This window comes from Lactuca virosa, chromosome 7 (genome assembly GCF_052849685.1).
Source record: "Lactuca virosa cultivar CGN04683 chromosome 7, Lactuca_virosa_CGN04683_v6, whole genome shotgun sequence".
Lineage (NCBI taxonomy): Eukaryota > Viridiplantae > Streptophyta > Magnoliopsida > Asterales > Asteraceae > Lactuca > Lactuca virosa.
The window spans coordinates 19,678,327-19,685,259 of record NC_136432.1 but is presented as its reverse complement, the minus strand read 5'-3'; positions in this window follow the sequence as shown (position 1 = coordinate 19,685,259).

Below are 6,933 nucleotides of genomic sequence, written 5' to 3'. Positions count from 1 at the left end.
ATAAGTTCTAAAAGTTGAAAAAAAGATTGGTTCCTTGGTTCCTTGGTTAATTATGGTTCTCTATTGAACTTCACACTATATATATATATATATATATATATATATATATATATATATATATATATATTCATAGTTTTTCTTATTAAACATATATTTTTAATAATATAAGAGACCTTATTTTTTTCTCAAATTTTTCATGTAATTTTACATTTTTATCTATTATTTTATAGTGACTAATATATATATATATATATATATATATATATATATATATATATATATATATATATATATATATATATATAATATGATTTTTAAACATTTTGGGAAGATGTTTATATATGTGTCTTTAAAGTTTATATTTTTTGAAAAAAAAAACTGTATCAAAATAGTTTTTCAAAAAAGTTTGAGTTCTCTCTCTCTCTCTCTCTCTCTCTCTCTCTCTCTCTATATATATATATATATATATATATATATATATATATATATATATATATATAATATTTCACAGTTTTTTATCTCTAAATTTCTTTTTGTTTTCGAAGAGGCCCTCTTATTTTTTCAATTTTTTCGTTTTGGTGTTTTTTTTGCATATTTAATGATAATCTTGCGACAACTAATAGTTTTTATATAAAAGCTTATTGGTTTTCCTTGAAATAATATGCTTGTGTTATGATTTTCTCTTGTATATTTCTTACTATCCATTTCTACTTGTTATTCCCTTTTTCCTTATTTATTGGATTTCGATTATTTTCAGTCATCTATATGACGTAATTACATATGGAGCTATTATTGTCAAAATATATATTCCATACCCTATTATAATGAGATATATAGGGTTTGTAGATGTTGTTGCTGTTTTTTTAACTTCATATTTAACAAATCATTTTTGTTTAAACCAACTTTTTGTTATTGTCTCATAATTTACATGCTTTTGTTGTTGTTCTAACAATGTTTATGCACGAGGAAAATAAAGGTGTGGTTATATTTATTCTTGGTAGGAAAGTTCTATATTTGCTAACTAGGATGGAATTATATAACAAATGATTTTGCGTGAGTTTATTTGTAGATAGGATTGTATGTTCTATCTTAGATGAAGTTGTATCATAAATGGTTTCACATCTACTAGTTTCGAGGTCGAAGGCTCTTTGTTTGCAATATAAAGGTTATATGTTTGTTAATTTGAAAATGAATAACAATGCAATGCCTAAAGAATTTGTTGATTATACTATTAGTAATATGGATATTGATGGAAATTAAGCCTCAATGAAATCAAATGAGATTAATATAGGTCAAATCATATGAAATCTGGTATTGGTTTTCCAACCATATTTTGAAGTTTGAGATTTATCTTTTTCCGTTTGATTCTAAAAACAATCTAAAATACCAAATAGCCTAGACTATTCTTCTTCACCTCTAACATTATTTGAGTATCATGCAATTATATTTTGATATGAATTTTGTTAACAAAAATTGGACATAACACTTCTTTTTGTTTTGAAAAATAATTTAATGTTTTCTTCAAAATTTTAATATTGAAAATCATCAATAACCAATGTTCTAAATAACGTTAGATGTGACTTTGATGACAATGTCAAACATCATGCTTTTACGTGCTATGATGAGCCACGTCGTTTGTAAAACATGACGTAATACGACAATTTTTGTGTGTGTGTGTGTGTGTATATATATATATATATATATATATATATATATATATATATAGATTCTACTATTATTCATTTTGTTAAACGGTGACGTTAATCACAAGTTTTGTAGCCATGACGAGTCATGACAAGCTTCTTAGAACCTTGCCAATAACACCATAAACAACATAATAAAAAAACTTATGAATTATAAGACAAAACTGAAAAATAAAAGAAAAAAAATATCATATTTTTTAAGGTGGTCTATGTAGCAAAACTTTAACTAAATATAAATATGAAAGAATTTTGAAAATTGAAGATATCCAATCATAAGCTGTTTTTCACATTTTTGTTGCATATGATAAGAGGCCAAGGAAGTGTGTTTTGCCATTTTAAAGAAAATTGTATACTTCTTCTAAATGATTATATCACTTGTCACGTTTTGATCTTCCTCAAATGTATATGATTTCTATTCTTTTCGAAATTATTTATAGCTAAAATGCATGTAAATGCGACTACAAAGCAATTTAGAATGACAAGTACATATTGTAATTAGAAGCGTTTAACACCTAAAGTGTCATTTATTAAAAGTTTTATTTGTGCAATAATATTTTCTTCTTTACAAATCTATGCATCAATTTTTTCTTTCTATTTATATAATAATGTTTTAGTTTTATACCAATAAACAAAGATTTAATCCTATTTTTATTTTGTTATCTCCGTTTAACCTATTTTTTAATTTTGTTATCTTCGTTTATAAAGATTAAAGACTTTGGGACGTAATTAGAGATGATGTAGTAAACCTGGTGTGACAATTCCAAACCTCCTCGACGATTTTGAAAGGGTGTAATCCCTACTTCATCACTGTGACTATGAAGGTTAATGACCCAAGTTCGTCATGGATTATTGGTTGATAATATTGAAAGGATATAAATATAATATTATTGGCAAACTATTCAACAATATATTTTTTGATAAATTTTTAGCAGTATCATCAGTGCATAACAATTTGCTATCATTAAGGGTCGTCAAATTATTGATGAACCTTTAATGCCGAATAAGATTGTGAGTTGGTCTAAGGAGAAAACGAAGAAACTAATAGTGTTCAAGTTAAATTTCGAGAAAATTTAAGCTTTCCTTTCTTGAGATTATTTGATAGAGATTATGTGGAAAATATCTTTTGGTTCGGCTTGGAGTAGTTGGATTAGAGTGTCCCTTACTTCTTCTAGACCTTCGGTTTTGGTAAATGATGTTGTGTTTAACGGGGTCTCCGTAAAGGAGATCCATTTTCTCTAATTTTGTTTATTATAGCTATAGAAGGCCTCCACATCGCCCTTCTAGAAGCTAAGCTTGCAAATCCATAAATAGGGGTTAAAATAGGTATTTGGATATTTCACACTTTTTCAATGCTAAGGATGTTATATTTTATATGATTGGGAGTTACAAAACTTTAGACGTATTTTGTGTATGTTATGTCGTTTCTTTTTAGCTTCGGGGTTTAAATTTAATTTGCATAAAAGTAAAATGATTGATGCCAAGGTTGATTTCCATCAAGTAGAGGACTTGGCTTCTAGTAATGGATGTTTTGATTTACGTGTTATGTTTACGTATCTGAGTCTTTTCGTAGGGAAAAACATGGCACATATTTAGCCCTAAAAGGTAGTTGTGGATAAGTTTTTATCTAGACTTTCTTCTTGGAAAGCAATGACTCTTTCTATTCGTGGGAGACACACACTTCTAAATATTGTTATATAATGTCTTGATATTTATTTTATGTCACTATTGTTGGTCATGACTCTGGTATTAAGAACTCTTGAGTTTTTACGAGCCTATTTATGTTTGGGGATGAGATGGGAGATCGAAAAGTCACCAAGTGCATTAGATTTTTTTATGATTCATAAAACTCTAAATCAACTTTACAAAGTGTGCTTATTTGTTAAATAATATATGGATAAAAATAAACTACACTAATAGATTGAACACACACACACATATATATATATATATATATATATATATATATATATATATATATATATATATATATATTTTGCATAGATTCAACATATTAAATAGTTAAATGGTAAATTACATAAAAATCATTGTTTTCAAAAACAATTTTTTTCTCTAATTATTATAATATTGACAACTTAACTGGTCAACCCACTTACATGTTGAGGTTGCATGTTGACGTGTAATTCTTTGGTGGCGTGTTACCGACATGTCATTGTTTTTGGTGACGATCACATTTTTGGTGTCAAAATTGAAAAAACAATATAGTGAATTTTGTGATAATAATCCAAAATATAGTGACATTTTGTAACTGTTAAAACTTTGCAAAAGGTTGGATCTTTTTTTTACATTGTCTGCCTAATTTCAATAAGAAGCTATTTTCTATTCTACTATTATCATAAATTGGATTTGCTTTTCTTATAAACAAAACAAGTCCACAAAAGCAAAACCTTCACGCTGCTCAAAATCCCATTCGTGGTCTGCCTCTCCATGTTCCTATTCTTGATCAGAAACCTACACGTCAACAAGGTATACACATATCCTCATTCAATGTTTTTGGTTATAGGTTTTGTATAACTATTTTTTATGCTTAAGTTATATATTGGAGGAACCGGTTACTTATATCTCTCATCTCCTTTTGCATATTTTATGTTGTGTTACTTGGAGTTGGTCCTATTTGCGCATATTGTTACATGTATATCCAAGATCTTGGTTAGGAAAGAGAGTAAATACCTGGGGGTTGGTTTATGATTTTGTATTAGTGGTGTGTATGTGTGTGTTTGTGTCTAGAAAACATGTTAACTAACACTGGTTCTTGATTCTGCCTTTTTACATATTGATATATACAATTGTCTGAGGATTATATTGTATTTTTGGATTTAAGGATGTGGATTGCAATAAAAAGCTGGATTTTAAATAGGGGAATAAGCTATTGCAGTAGTGATTTTCAAAGTTGGATGGATCTCTAAATGCCACACAAAATATACACGATAATTTGCTTAAACATTTTTGTTGAGTTTCTATTCATGATTTCATGAAAGTGGCATAGAGGCGGTTGGATCAGAGTAGCTAAGAGGAACATTTTGATGGATATTAGAGTGGGTTGTTTCATGAACTTTTTCAGATCTATTTCGAGATTCAGATCTTCGCCACCCGTCTGTAAGTGAAAAACTTAGTTGAATGTATCTATTATGATTCTTTAATATATATATATATATATATATATATATATATATATATATATATATATATATATATATATGAAATATCTTGTATGTTCAAGAATCATATTAAAATGATATTGCTAATTAACATATGATACTAATAGGTCACACTAACAAAAACTTGATATAATTGATTATTTATTAGAAATTGATTTTAATAAATATTCAATAATTTACATTAGCAAGTAACATTATATATAATTCATATGGTATGATTTAATAAGTCATGCACAACATTTTGGACTAGATAAATTCTTTTGTCTTTTACCAAAAAGTTAAAGTTTATATTTTGTAAACTTGGTTTATAAAATATAAAAGTATTTTGTCTTCTTTTGCCTTTATAATAATCAAAATTTGGCTAGACAAAAGAAAGTATGGGCTTTTTAGTTGTTTAATGAAAACAACACTTCTCTAAAAAGACAAACATTGACGATATGATTAAAATAAGGAGTGACGGTCTTTTGATTAATTTATTCAAAAGAAAGGCATGACTTGAAGCATGGTGAACACATAGGCTTTAGGGGCATGGGTTCTTAAAGTGTTAAGAACTTATGGACCAAAGATTTTCTATATAAAGTGAGGATTTCATTCTGTTAAGAACACATGAAGATTACTTGCTTCATGATGCTCTCTTTATGTTATTATTTTGATAAGAACATAAAGCTTAAGAGTCTTAAGAGTTTTATACAAAAGAACTAGCATTCTATGTCAAGTTGATATATTTTTGGTGTCTCTAAAGTTCATCATTCTCCATCAACTTCCAAGTCTCCCAAGAGGATCCAAAGAAGTACAAAGGTTGTAATTTTCTCCATCTTCTTCTTTAGTGTTTGTTTTCTTTCCAAACTTTGCAAGAAGATCCTTGGTGGATTTTAAACTTGTTTTATGTTATTAAAATTATCAAGTCTTCCGTTGCCTAAATTTTATGTTTTTGAAACTAATTTTTGAATGAAACCCAACAAAATATATATATATATATATATATATATATATATATATATATATATATATATATATATATATATATATATATATTTCATTTTACCATTTAGACTTGATATATTTATTATTCGATGTTATGCTTTGTGTTTTGTAGCGTCCAAAACATGCTACTTAACAGTCCAAAAAGCAAGAGTAAGAACATGTTCAAGAGCAAGAGTTTATCTACTTAGGTAGTTTATAGGTTTATAATCCCTTCCTATTCATTTTGTAAAAATCATTAAGAGTCTCTGAACAATGTTTTAATACTCACCCAAAATTCATCATAATTTGGATAATTATTACAAAAGTTGCTACATATTAGTTTTTTTTTTTTAAATTGACAACTAGAATGCGATGTCACCAAAAAATGACATGTCACGAAAGACTAACATGTCAACATCTCACCTTAGGAGATAGTTGTGTTGACTGGTTAAGTAGTCAACATTGTAAAAATTGTAACAAATAATAACACTATGTCAAGATAGACCTTTTATAAAAACATTGTGATTTTTGTAATTTTTTTTTACAATTTACCCATGATAAAATTGTAGCGGAGAAAGATCGAAATAAAATACATTTATGTCATGAAACATGGATAGCAACATACATATAACAATGCACTTATATTATGAAACATGGATAGGAGCATACATTTAACAAATAAGTAATCTATTTGCCGAAAACTGGGATATGGAGAATAGTCAGGTTTCATTTCATTTTAATAATCGAAGTGCTTTAGTGAGTGTTCCTTAACTAAAATATACATGGTGTCTATTAAAAGTCTATGAATCCTCGATGCACATATATTCGTATTAAATCAGTTTCGGTCTTTTAAAAAGAAGCTTTTTTCAAAAGTAGTTTTCCTTAGACCGGTTTCAGTTATAATTGGTTTTGTTTTTCGGTTTTTTAGAAATGAATTTGTGTTAAAAAATGGGTTTCTGTGTTAAAATTTTGATCCGATTCAGTTTTTTTTTAAAAAAAAAAAAAAACAGGTTTCATAACTTTATAGAAATTTATTCATAACTAAATGTTTGGTTTTAACTTAACTGGTTCTGAAAAACCGGGATGCTTTT